This window comes from Zalophus californianus, chromosome 3 (genome assembly GCF_009762305.2).
Source record: "Zalophus californianus isolate mZalCal1 chromosome 3, mZalCal1.pri.v2, whole genome shotgun sequence".
NCBI lineage: Eukaryota > Metazoa > Chordata > Mammalia > Carnivora > Otariidae > Zalophus > Zalophus californianus.
The window spans coordinates 54756901-54771411 of NC_045597.1; positions in this window are offsets into that span (position 1 = coordinate 54756901).

A 14511-nucleotide genomic window follows, 5' to 3' on the forward strand; every position below is an offset into this window, starting at 1 on the left:
GCATTCACCAAGATAATTTCTCACATTTCAATTATTTTCCTCAAGTTCTTCCTTTTCTGTAGGTTCATATTTTGCTTTTTTTTTTAAGGCAGTATATGGAAAAACAAATGGATTACTTAAGACATGCTACCTCTCTCCTTCTTTATGACCAGGAAAGGACCAAACTCTGCCCCTTCCCTCATTCTCCTTGGATGGAAAAGTCATTATGCATTTGATTCCTCTTCTCGAGGATTTGGAGTAGTAAGAGTAATACCAGGTTTGTCTGCCTCGTGGTATTACTCTACAGCTACGTCTCTTTGGGGTTTGGAGGCGGAAAGGTGCAAGTATAGAAGAGAATCACGAAGAGGAGGACTTCATGGGAAACTTGCCCCACAGATAACCATGGCTCCAGATATTTTTCAGATTCATCACTCAAACCTAGAACATCTCCCAAGCCCCATCACTATATTCACCGAAGATGTTAATTGATAAAGTAAACCATGAACTCTATGGTTTGTTGAAAGTAGGGGCAGAACATTTTTCTAGTTCCATTTCCCAGAGATCATGGACCACGTGGGCCTCTGGTTCCCTTACAAGGACCTCAGGTCCCATAGGAATTAGCAGTTGGCCAGTCTACAGCAAAACAAAGGCTCCCTACAACCAAGTTTATATTCAGCCTTATATCTTTCAGTGACTGCAGCTGTCAGAGATTTCATAGTCCTTATATAGCTCCTCCATGAAGCAAAGGGGAAGGTGGAAATCTTAGTTCTCCTTTGGTGAACCACCCAGTTTTCTGTTCACAGCCTGGCTACTCTTTCCACAGCAAGTGTCTTGCCTAAAGCTCCAGTCAAACCAACCTGACGCTGCCATAGCTGAGAACAAAGGTATGAATGGGTAGTTTGTGAATTCTGTAGATGGTTTTAAGGTGAAAATGGGAAATGGAGAGAGAGAAAATATTCTCTGTTCCTCACCTGGAACAAAATTTTAGTCCTTATGGTTTCGCCACCTGAAATGCCTCCCTGTCTTCTCCACCTGGGGTACCTTACCACCCTTCAAAGATGTTTGACAAATGTCTGTTGGCAGAATTAATGATAGTGAGATGTATAAGCCTTTAGTTTTTAAGGAACACCACAGGCTTCTGAGAAAAGGCAGGAAGATGTGGGTGTATAACCGTTGGCAGGAAAGTGGGACAGGGTGGTGAGGCCACGGGTTTTATTTAGGCTTTTGTTAGGTTTGAGGGATTCCAGAGTCTCATCTAGGCATCTCTGGTCAGACACACAGAGAAGAGAAGGCCATGTAAAGACGGAGGCAGAGGTTGGGGTGATGCAGCTAACTGAGACAAGGAGCGCCAGGAACCACCAGAAGCTAGAAGAGAGCGTGGAACAAATTCTCCCTCAGAGCCTTCAGGAAGAAGCAACCTTGCCGACAACACCTTAATTTCAGACTTGTAGCCTCCAGAACTGTGAGAGAGTACATTTCTGTTGTTTTAAGCCATAAACACTGTGGTTATTTGTTATGGTAGCCCTAGCAAACTAACATAGACTCTTGCCTAGAGGGTCAGAAAGTGTCTGGTTTAAAGAGTACCAAGGGATGTGGACTTATTCTGACTTCTAATGGATTTAATACAATTTCTTGAAAAAAAATTTAATGAATACCAATTACGTGCCAGTCCCTGTTCTCTGCTTTTAGTCCAGTGGAAGCCATAAACCAATAACCATGTTAGTGAATGCCTAATTACAAAGGAGATGAGTGCTCTGGAGGGGAGGAGCAGGTCTTACGAGTGAACGCAATGAAGGAAACCAAGCTCAGCTGACAAGTCAATGGGAGTTCTCTGAGGACGTGAATGGGAAGACACAGGACTCAGGCAGGGTGGGTTGTGGCCTTCTGCTTCCCGTTCAACATTGAGTGGACAGTGGGTGCTTTTCTGGTCAAAGCGAATGCACGTTTCCATGCTTTAAGGAATGCTTTGTGAGCTTCCTGATACCTTGGTGGCTTACTAAACAGAGTTTGGGATTTCTGATTTGAGTAACAGACTGTGGGAAAAGGGTTCACACCCTTTTTTTTTAGCCGGTAGATTCAGTCCCCTCCTGCATCTTCATCGTCATCTGTCCTCAATGCTAAGTGTTTCCCTTAGTTATTAAGACATGTGATGGGGGTTGGGGGAGATGGGGTTCCACATTCAAGTAAATTTTAAAAGTTTATTAAACAAAAAAAAGATGTTTTTTTTCTGTAAGTCTTCTTACAACCTTTCATTTGCTGACTTGCACTGTGCAGCTCCACATGAGTGATATGATATGCAACATCCCCTAAATCTTTGGACCCAGAATCCTTTCATCACAGAGCAGCTCATGGGATTAGTGTTCCATGGAACCCATTTTGAGGAACACTGCCTCAGGGCAACTGTTGAGTTCCACAAATGGTTGATTTCTACTTTCCTTCTCTTCTCTTTCTTTCAAGGTGCCTTTCAACAACCCCAGAAGAGAGCTGAGGATCCCTTCCCCAGGAGACCCTGTCCAGGACAGCCAGATCCCCCTGTTGGTCCTCACTGGAACACAAGGAGGTGTGGCCACATCCATAAATGAAAGACATCTTCTAGGTGGTAAGTGTAAAAGGAAAAATGCAGGCAGGATGCTTCTGCCTTTCTGACTGCTTGTTCCTCCACACACCCTTGACCATGTACTCTTGACTACTATTCTCGTGAGTAGAAGGTCCACAAAGGTGTTAGTAGAAATATGGGTAAAAAATAGAATCTGGTGACCGGACATTCCCTTTGCATAAGACAAACCAGTCTCCAGGCAGAATGGCCTGCGATTGTCACCTGTGTTCTGTGTGATCTAAAATCTCATAGCATTGACCTGTTGCATCCTGGGAGATACAATTACAAGCATTGAATTCGAAGAAGCAAAAAGCATTAAACAATTCCATAACCATAGCAATAGATACACACTATTATATGTCCTGGATCCATTTCAGTTTCCCCTAGCAGCCTCTCAAATGTCCTCATTTCCATGCACACGCCATCAGTGACTCATCACTCTTTTGCACTGTCTAACAAGGCATAGGACTTCCTTGTGCTGCAGTCCCTCCATTTGCAACTGGGACAAACAGCTTTATTGCTGTTGTATGTTCAGGGCGCCTGACCATAAAGTGCAGTGGAATCCTCATGGGTGCGTGTGTACATATCTAAATAGTGCTATGCAGGAGCAGCCTAGTCTAACAACAAAGGTAAATTACAAAGAGCATCAGCCAAGTCGGGAGTCCACCCGAAGATTAGAGATCATTGCAACTTTTTGCATTAAAACCTGAGTAACACAGCCTTCCTCAGAGAGAACGTGCTGCTTATTTAAGGGTAGCTTGGCATTCACAGGAAAGATAGGGATGGCAGGTTTGAATTTTGGATGTGCAGCTGATGGTTGCACATAGCCAGGTGTCACTGGGCATCTCACTCTTCTGTAAAATAGAGTTAAAGACACCTTCCTGGCAGGATATTTGTCAGGAGTAAAGATAAACATGCAGAATCCTTGGAACATAATAGATACTCAATACACAGAAGCTATTAAACCTCCCCTATATTTATTGCATCTTATTTGCAAGCTACTCCTACCCCCCACCACACACACCTCCCCTGCCTCCATTAACTCAAGGCTTTCTACAAATGGGGAAAGGTTCACCAGAAGCTGCCTATTGGGCTTTACCCTCTGCATGGTTCATTCATTCATTCATTCAGGCAGTATTTCTTGAGCACCTACTACATGCCATGCACTAGATCTGGTTGCCTTCCAGCATCACCAATGTCCACTGTTAACCAGACCCACCTGCCCCCTCACATTCTCCTCTCTTCACTGTTCCCAGGTGCATCCTCAACCCTGAACTTCCCTTAGGTCGCCTGAGACAGTTGTGTGGACTGGGCACTACACAGCGTTTGGGGCAGCATCCAGATCATACTTCTGCCTTCTTGCTTGTCCTCCCTGCCTACATATACCTAGGGAACCTTTCTGATGTTATGCTAACAAGCATAATTAGCACAGTAAAATTTAAGAACCAGACCAGGGACCATAGGGAGGAGAGCAAAGGCTCCTTCTGAGTGTGAAACCTGGCTCCTCCCATCATGTAGATCAGCATTCTGGCTTGGAGGTCACAGGCCATCTTAACAGTATTCATGGTTACAATCCTAAGCATTTGCATTTTCCTTTAATGTTCAAGGGAATCTTATGGAAAATGCTATCATTTCCATTTTACCAGTGAAGAAATAAGATCTGAAAAAAATAAATAATTTGCCCAAGGTTTCAAAGCCAGTGAGTAGCTGAGCTAGGACCAAAACTCAGTTCTTCTGACTCCCATGCCTGTTTCTTCATGAGGTTGGTGGTCCAGCAATGCTGTCCAATAGAATTATGTGTTATAATAGAAATGTTTCATATCTAACTTTACTGGATTATTATTGCTGCAGCAAAACAGGACATAGCCTGGTGTCCAACAGGATAGGAATGGTTGACAAATTGTGAAATACTGAAGGGTAAAGAAAATAAGTTGGATATTGATCTGGAAAATCTAGAACAATGACATATCAAGCTGTGAACAATAAAGACATTTGGTGAATAGGGTTGGAAAGAGATTCTTTCATTTTTACTTTAATATGTTTTTTGCATAGTTTGACATTTTTACAATAAAAATGTATTTTCTGTTATAACAACAACAACAACAACAAAAATGTTTCATATCTGTATTGTTTAATGTGGCAGCCACCAGCCCAATGTGGTTATTAAACACTTGTGGCTAGTGCCACCAAGGAACCAAACATTTTTCTTTTACTTTATTTTAATTAATTTAAAGGTAAATAAGCCATATGTGACTAGTGGGTACCATATTGGACAAGGCAGGTAGGGCTATAGTGCTAAGCCTGAGCTACACAGAGAAGGCTTCCGGGTCAGTCACTTTGTCTTTCCATAGGCACCATCCCCCAGAGCCATCCCTTCCCCATTCCAAGTCCCAGGCCCAAATGAACTCATTCAGGAATAATTATCAAGTATACCCAGACCCTTCGAAGAGGGAACTGACCCTAGCGATGGTCAGAACCCACAGGCTACCCAAATGGTTTGATAACAGCTGGGCCCAAAAGGGCCAGCCCACTGGATGATCACTTGCACCCCACTTGGGGCCTTACTTTTCCCCATCAGTCCCTTACCCCCAGGTCATAGCTTTGAAGTCAAAGACGAATTCCTCACTGTTCAGCCATTGTCACCGGTTGGAAATTAATTAGCTTACCAGCTACCTCCCTGGGTCCTAAAGGGAAGCAGATCCCAGGAATGAGAGACAGGCTCTGAGAGAGAAAGAAAAGGCAAAGTGGCATTACCTAGGACAGAAGCACAGATGAGAAGTCCCCGGTGGAATCCAGTCCAGTCTTATTTTCTTTGGCCTATACAAACTATTAGAAAAAATGTTGAAATTAATCGGATTTCCAATATTTAAACACAGTGAGATTTCAAATAAAAATGCATTTTCCCACTCCTCCCGGAACCTTGAGTCCCCTTGTAATGCCCTGTTTCATTAGCATCGGTCACCCAGAGCATTAGCAGCTGCTCTCTTGGGATGGACCAGAAGCTGTCCAGTCCTCTGCCGCACCCCCCCCCCGTTGGGTCCCCACCCACCCTTCTGTACTCACGTGGATGACCTGGCTGCGATCCGCAGCCATTTGTGGTTGGGATCCCAAAGCAGGGTGCAGGCCCCGGCAAGGTGCCTCTGTGATGGGCTGGGAGAACATGACAGGGCATCTTGGTATCTGGAGGCCCCGGGGGTGCCATGGGGGAGAGGACAGACAAAGGCCCCTCAGGAGGAGGGCAGGAGGGAATGAGGGAGGGAGGGAGGGAGCTGGAACACCCTAAAATGAAATGCCACAACCTCCACACTCCGCCTCCCCGCTAACCTGCATTGATATGTGCCAGACGGTTCTTGGTTTCTTTGGTTTCTTGGAACGGCTTGATCTTCAGCCCCCAAAGCTTTTTTCCTCTACTTTTTTACAGCACCTGGAACAATGCCAACCACACAGAAAGAACTCGAGAAACTTAAGTTGCTCCCAACAAAATGCACTCAATTCAGAATGTCTCCATCAGACCCCACGCACCCCCCCACCCCCCAACCCCCATTGGTGCTCCCAACTGTCATTGTCCCTGCTGAGCCCTTCTGTAGACTCCGTCCTGCTTAAGCTCACACTGAAGGTCTATAGTCACTCCCCACTAAGCTGGGGTTCCTACCTCAGGCTTCTATCTGCTGTGGCTCACCCACCCACGTACCAGCACAACAGAGGAAGCCATTCCCTCAATGTGGTCCGAAAGCTGGGCCGGGAATTGGTATCCAAGCTGTGACCCACTCCATGATTCTAAAGCTTTTCCTCTCCTTCTTTTTGTAGTTCAGCCTGCTCACTTGAGATTTTCTCCAGATGGAGAAGAGAGGAGGGAATCTGGGAAGGTCGCTGGACTGTAAGCTCTTTGGAAACAGGAATTTCGCATCTTCATTTGTGTGTCCCTTGCTTTTTTTCTCCAAGTAAAGCTCTGAGAGAGGAAAAGTGTGAGTAGAAGGAGGAAGAACGCCTACCCTAAAGAGGGGATCAAGGACGCAGGTTCAACCACTGCTATACCTTCTTCTACCTACATTAGGTAATTCACATAATAGGAGCTTCTCCTTCCTGATCTGTGAAAAATAAACAATCATATGTACCCTGTTGTTGATCAGTGCAATCCTAGGTAGTAAGAATGTCACCTGGCAGATAAACATTTTTAAGAATATTAGCTCAGTGATCCTGATCCTAGGATCTTGTTTTAAGGAACTAATTCAGCAGAAACAACACTATTCTATGCATCAAGAAGCTTATTTGGAATTACAGTTAATAATGGAATATTTAATGTCATCTAGCTGTTCACAACAGGGAAATAATTACCCCTGTATGACATTAAAGCATGATAGATGATTTTTCATTAATAAAAAATGATATATATATGAAGATGATCTAAATACACAGACTCTATCATCCTCAATGCTACTATGCTTTTAAAAACAAAATCTGTCCATATTGCTGCTCTACTTAAAATTATTCAATGGCCAAAAATTTAAGAGGTGGCTTGCTGAGTTCATGTTTATGTAATATGAGAAACTGCCAAGCCATTTCCCGAAGCAGATGTACATTTTGGGTTTCCCATCAGCAGTGTCTGAGAGTTCCAGTTTCTCCACATCCTCACCAGTATTTATCATGGTCAGTCTCTTTAATTTTAGGAATGCCAGTAAGTGTTTACTGGTATTTTATCGTGGTTTTAATTCATATTTCTTGATGACCAATGATGCTAAATGTCTTTTCATGTTTAGCTTCATAGTTATTTACCCAAGAGAAATAAAAACACATGTTTACAGAAAGACATATGTACATGAATGATCATAACAACTCTATAATAGTCCCAAACTGGAAACCCAAATATCCATTAACAGATAAATGAATATACAAAGTGTTGTATACTCATACAATGGAATACTACTCAGCAATAAAAAGGAATAACGCTCTGATCCACCCAACAAGGGATGAATCTCAACGACATTCTGTGGTTACCTGGTGCTGGGATTGAAGGAGGTCATTGACCGAAAAGAGGCACAAGGAAATTTTGGGAGTGATGGAAATTTTCTATATCTTAATTGGGGCAGTGGTTACACAGGTATGTCTGCCCAAACTAATCAAACCGCACACTTAAAATGGGTGCATTTTATTGTATTTAAAATACCTCAATAAAGATTTATAAAGAAAAAAATATTCCGTTGCTCCTCACTATGTCAGAATAAAGTAAAAAATACTACTATTACACTCAAGGTCCTTGATGATGAGCCCTCTCTATCCTACCAACTTTGTTTCCTGCTAGAAGTCCAGGTTTCTTGCTCCAGCACTGAAATACCTACTGCTTCTCAGTCACCATATTTTCTTCATGTCTCTGTAGCTTTCTAAGTGCTGCCCTCACTTCCTCACCCCCTGCCTCCTCGTGAGTTGACTCGTTCCTACTCATCTTGCAAGATCAACTCAAGCCTGCTTGAACTTCTCTCCAAGGCTGGATGCAGTACCTCTCTGATACCCTCTCACAGCATCCTGTATAGACCTCTAGTCTGCTGCTCTCACTGTGGTATCATAGCTAACATTTTTTCTCTCTCCCTTACTGAGCTCCAAGCATCTTAAAGCTGGGCTCTGTCTTATTACATTCTGAAGCCCTAGCACAGAGCTTGGCACAAGTGGCTGCTGAATGTTGAATGGATGAATGGATGAACAAATGCCCTGGCTACCATCAGAAGGACCCAGTAAGGATCAAGTAAAATAAGAGGTGAATCCTTGCACTCTGTTACTTGGGCATTTGACTTGACCCCATAATCGAGTTGTGCAGCTAAGTCTATACCCTCTGAGAACCTCCACCAGGTTACTCCAGCCAGTAAAGAGAACTTCGCCAGTTGCTATCTTGGGATCAGGATGACAGACGTTCCAAGATGAGAAAAGCTCCTGAGCTCCTTGAGAGGTAATCAAAAGAAGCTTGCCTCTAGGAACTCATGGAGCTGACAGGTGGTGGCTGCATTCCGTCCATGGGGTAGCACCCCTCAAACCACAGCTATTCATTTCTATAACATTTTCCACTATTCCACACAACACTTGTTCACTGATACATGTAACCTAATTATATTTGCACTTCTAAGAACATCTGTTTTAGTTTAATGTACACTCTTTCATTCCTGAACATTCTGAGCAGTAAGCGTCACCAAGACGGCCAAGCAGACGCAAGACAGCATTGGCCTCATTGAGAGAGACCCCGTTGGCCATTTCCTTGATGGCGCAGCGTTGGTGCAGGCTGCTGTGCATGATTGGGATCCATTTTCTTCACCTTCATGGAGCTCTAACAAGAAACAGCGGGAACTCCGCCAAACCCCCCTCCCTCTCATCACCTTGCTGCTTCACCAACATCCCCTCAGCACCCAGTTCCATTCTGTCAACACTGCCTCCAGCTTAATGAAGAGCGACAACCAACCTAGGTGTCATTTTCTTGAATGAAGGGAACGGAGGCCTTTTATACCCTACTATCATTCCTTGACCTCCTACTTGTGTTTCACGAGTGCTATTCCTTCTGTTTTGGCTAGAATTCATCAGAAAGCCATCTGGCCTCTCCTGCACAACAGTCACTCCTGGTCTTTTTTACTGCCTGACACTGAAGGTTAATGTGGCAAGGTAAAGGTCAGTGAAATCTGTCCACCAGGTCAGTGTTCAAAGGCAAAGAGGGAGAGTCCGGGAAGGCTGGTGAGAGGGGAGAATGGTGTCAAATGCAGAGTTGGGTCCCCCTATCCTTTTGCAAGTCACGAGGAAAGATTCCTTTGTTCATTTATGTATTCATTCTTTCAACCTGGCTAGATGTCGCAAAGTGGCCTTGTCTCCAATGTGGGCCCAGAGCTCTGGCTCTGTCAGGGACTCCAAAGCTCCCCAACACTGCCCTGAGCTTGCCCTGGAGAGGAATGTTTTGTGGACATCCGAATCCACCAAGAGCTTAAAGATGGTGCTTTTGGGAAAGGGCCAGGCGACGGAATGACCATTATCAGCAATCTCTTCTCTGAAAACATCTGAGCCATGGGAACAAACAACCTAAGTCTCTCATACCGCAAGAGAAGGAAAGCGGGGATTGGAATGTTTGTTCATATTATCCTAAAATATCCAGTGAACCATGACCTAAACTTTACACCTCAGGCAAACTGGGAATTGCTTTTTTAACAAAGTGCAGCTTAGAAAACAACCCGCACACGTTTTGTGTCTTGGGCCAGCCCCAGAGAGATTTCTGGCAGTGTTTTATGGGTGACTAATACTCAAGTTAAAATCAACACGGGTTTTCCAAACACAGTGTCTCTGAGGGCAAAGGGTGGACTTTTCACCGGTCTGCCATGACTTTGCTTTGCCACATGGGATCTGGGAAGAAGTTTTTTTTCTGGGCATACAACAGAGCTTTGAAGCTGCTTGTGAGTATTATGGTCTGATCTAGGTTCTCTCCACTTCGTTTGTTGGTGTATCTCTTGTAGAGGAGGACCAGAGAGACCCTGTACAGCATGAGACAGGAAGTGCGCTCGTTTATTCCACAAACACCTGTGGATCTCCTCCCTCCCCGTGGGGCCACCGGGGAACACCAAGATGACTAAGCCCCAGTTGAATGAGGGCAGATAGGAAAACAAATAATTAAAATAATGCAGCCAAGTGCTGAATAAGGTTTGTACCAAAGGCCGTGGGAACACAAAGAGGGAAGGATTAATTCTGTCAGAGGGAGTCAAGGAAGCTTGTGGAGAAGGTCACTTCTGAGCTGTCCCTTAACTGATGAGTTGGAATGTTCAGGTGAGAAAGGCGAAGCCCGGCATGAAAGCCCCGTACGAGTGCGGTGTGTCTGAGGAACAGGGTAGGTGAGAGTAAGTGGAAAGGGCATGGGGCTGATACACGGGTTGGGATCAGGTGTGTAGGCATGGATGCCGCACTACAGGATCCAGACTGAATTCTTTGGGTGACACAGAAGATTTTCAGCATGAGTATGATTTATCAGATTTTGCAAAGATATCTCAGTCAGCTAGTAAAGGGGCACATGGAGCAGGAAGGTCAGAGGCTCCTACCATAGACCAACTAAGAGAAAATAAAAGCTAAAATAAGTTCACTGTCGTGAAAATGGAAAGAGGAGCCAGGCATGTGGCCCTGGAAAAAATGGAGTCAATGGCATTTGGTGGCTAATGAGATTTGGAGGGTGAGGCAGGAAGTGGGGGGGTCCAGGGGGATTCTGAGGTTTCCAACTTGGCCAACTGAGTCCATAATAACTGGTAACTGAGCTAGGAAACTGAACACAAGAGGTGGAGAAATTAGTCCCTGCTCGTCCAAATGTTTAGTGTATAATAGTAAGATATGGAACAGCCTACATAAAGGTGGTTGCTTTCATAGAGACACAATTTTTAAATCAACTGCTATAAAATTAACACTTTCCTTTTATTGTGGGTTGGTGTTAGACACACGTTCTTCAGGGAGACGAGTGAATAGAGTGTTGATGTCAGGCCTTTCCCTGTCCTAGGCAGTGCTCCCCGGGGTAACAGGCAGTGAAGAAGAGCAAGAGCCAGGCATTCTCTGTCTTCCTCACCATTGCCGTGTTTGTTGAGTGCCTAGGGCATGGAGGTCACTGGGGAGAGTCCTGAGCTGAGAGGCCAAGCCCTGGGGGGACAGCTTGGGAGGCCCAGGAGCAACTGGGGTGCAATTAGGTGCAGTATTTGCACCAGAGCAGATGGCAAGGGCAGGGATGGGGGAGAAGCACCGCAGGAGTGGCCGTGGGACCTCAGAAATACTTCACTTCCTTCTCCCTCCAGTCAGAGCAGCTCCAGAAAATGGCAGCTCTGAGCCAGGAGGCTGATTGTCACTCTGCATAATTAGCCACCCTGGTTGACCACGTGCCGGGCACAGCCTGGGCTACAAGTAAAGAGCAGTCCCTGTCACATAGGAGGCTTCAGTTTGAGAATGGGGAATGCAAATATCTACGTCGAATGAGGGGAACACAGAAGGTTGAAGCCAGAGATTAGGAGAGGCTAAGGAAATGTCCGTCAGAGTCCTCCTGAAAAGAGAGGCTTCCTGAAAGCTGTGAGCTGCTTCCTGTGTAAGGAGCAGGGGTGAAGGCACTAGGTTGGTGCAGACCTGAGAGATACGCTCCACCTTCCCGGCGGAAGCTGAGGCTGGCAGGGTGCGGGGCAGGGAGGTCCCCAAGGGCCTGGGGCAGGAGGTGGAGTTGCCACTGGGGAGCCATTCAAGGTTTTTGAACAGAGGTTCCACTTTTGGGAATGATCATTTCAGCAGTTGTGTCTGAGATATGCAGGCTGGGGAGAAATGAGAGATGAGATGGGTTAGGAGACCACTGGAATACGAAGTAGGAATCTGACTTTTATTAAGGCAAGCACTGAGCTAAAATATTTCTACCTAATTGTATAGGATCGGGATTATCGCTCCCATTCTACGGTTTGGTGAAAGTGAAGCTCAGAGAGTTAAGAAACAGGCCTTTGTAGGTGGCAAAGTTGATTTGCAGCCAAGTCTGTTGGACTTCCAAGCCCAGCTTCGGTCCTGTGTTGGAGGCAGGTCCTGGCAAGAATGGAAAGGACAGTGATTTTCAGCCCTGGCGGAGTATTAGCTTCACCTGGGGAGCTTTTCGAAATCATGATGCTCAGGCTGCACCCCAGACCAATTAAATCAGGTCCTCCAAGAGTGGAACCCAGACATCAGTATTTATTTAAAGCTCCCGGATGATTCCTGTGTGCCCCTGACTTTAAGAACCCCTGCTGCACTCTTGCTGCAAAGGGAATATTTGATCAGAGTTGCTAGCAAATGTAAAGGCTGGAAGAGGAGAAGGAAAGAAGGTGACTTTGAGATTTTTCACTTGGATAAAGTCTAAAAGAGATGCTAGTGGGGAAACAAGGAATTTATGTTTATAGTCCTTTACTTCTTACCCATATAGTGTGATGTCCAGTGGAAATGCCCAACCGATGCTTGCCTTCAGGGGCTTCAGAGGCGAGACTGTATGAAGCTCAGCACCTCAGCACGGTGGTGTGTGGGGCCGGCTCACATCAGCCTGGGAGAGCCAACTGCGACATTTTCCGACGTTGTGCAAGCCAGTTATTAATACGGCCATCATTAAAAATCAAATCATAAAAACTTACAATTAAATAATCTTACAAACAAACATAATAGCTCCTCAAAACTCATCCCTTCCTAATGACTTTACCACACTCTACTTTTTTTTTTTTTAATCTGTGCTCTTGAGGTTATTGACATTTATTTAAATACATCTGTATGGTGAGAAAATTCTATAACGGTGTCTTATGTGCATCTCTCCCCAACTCCACAGCCGTGTGGATAGCTTGAAATTGGCCATGATGAGGAGTATTTACATCGTGAAAATTGGCAAAAACTATAAATTAGGACTGCCCCCCTTCCCCAAAGAGCCAGTTGTTAAACATTTCCCAGCACACCACGACCTGAAACCGTATGATGGTCTATGCAGAAAGGCCTATGTGGGAGCGTGCGAAACAAAGAGAATGAAGTAGAAACTAAGACCTCACAGATGAGGGGGAGAAATCAATGCCAGAAACACTTTCTAATGCTGACTGATATTTCCCCACACACAAGCTCTTTGCACTACTCAGGTCCTTTGGGATCGCTGCTATTCCAAATAAACCTATTTCATTTAGCTCCATGAATAAGAAACTTCTAGTCAGAGAAGATATATTTTATATGCACACATAAAAATACTCTGTTTATATAGCACTTTCCTTTTAAGGAGCTCACAGCAATTACACATGTTCTCATTATTCCTAGGAACTCCCTGGGGAAGTGGCTAGGTGGTAGAGGAAATAGGAAGGAATGAAAAAAACTGTTAAATTAGAAATCAGGGCATTACCTAGCCTGAGTACTATAAACAATCTTTCTTTTCCCGGTTCAGGAAACCCTGACTTCAGATCTTTAAAGCATCCTGCTTAAGAAGGTTCTAGAATTGGACTCGTATCCCTGGCATTTCCCCACGGGCATGGCTATGGAGACCTCCCACTCTCTCCCTTCTCTCTTCCTCGTTTTTCTGCTATTTTGGCCCTACCTCCTAACTTGGGCCAGACGGGAGTTTAGAGTCCAAGCCTGGCGGCCCCAGGACCCCAGACAGTTCACCAGGGCCAGCCGCAGGAAGGGCAATGGGCTCCGGGCAGAGGCAGTGACGGGCACTGTATCAGGAGACCTTCCCACGTGACTCGCTGTCTCTGTGATGCCTGTTCCTGGGCTCGGTGCCAGTGACACAACTGTCCCCTCTGCACCAGCTACTTTGTCCCACCGGGGATCCTCGCGGCTCCTCTGCCTTTCCTCAGCACGTCCCTGTGAGGAGCTGGATGATTCCCAATCGGTTCTCTGGAACCCAAGTCAGGGTAACTCTAGTGCCAGCATCTTGCTCTGCCACAGAGCAGTGCGGACGAGGTGCTGCTGATTAAAACTGGAGGAAAGAATGAACCGAAGTGCATGGGTGTCCAGCACAGAGACAAATCGAGAAAGGCAAACCAACAGAGAACCGAGAGGGGCAGAGAGTTATAGAGGAATTTCTCAACGGAGATATTATTTTCTTATGAGTAGCTGTTTCAACTAAGAATTTCACTATTTGTAACTGGTAGATATTCCTGATGGGTAACCTTGGGCTCCGCCCAAGCCAGACCCACAAGTGGCAGTGTCCCCTTCACAACTCCTCTGGAGGCAACCCTGAAGGAGGAGCTATGGGCCGAGAGCACTGCCTTTGGCTTCATTGGTCTTTGGCCAAATATCACTGGCTATTCAGATTGTGGACACCCAGTCAAGTCTGAAGGAGAGACCCAAGATTCCCAACAAAGACTTCCTAATGGCCGCAAAAATGGCAGCCAGTCTCCTGCTGGTGCACTCCCGGGCTCTCCCTCACACCAAGTTGTGAGGTGCTGAGGAGTTCCCTGAGACCTGAGGGCCCT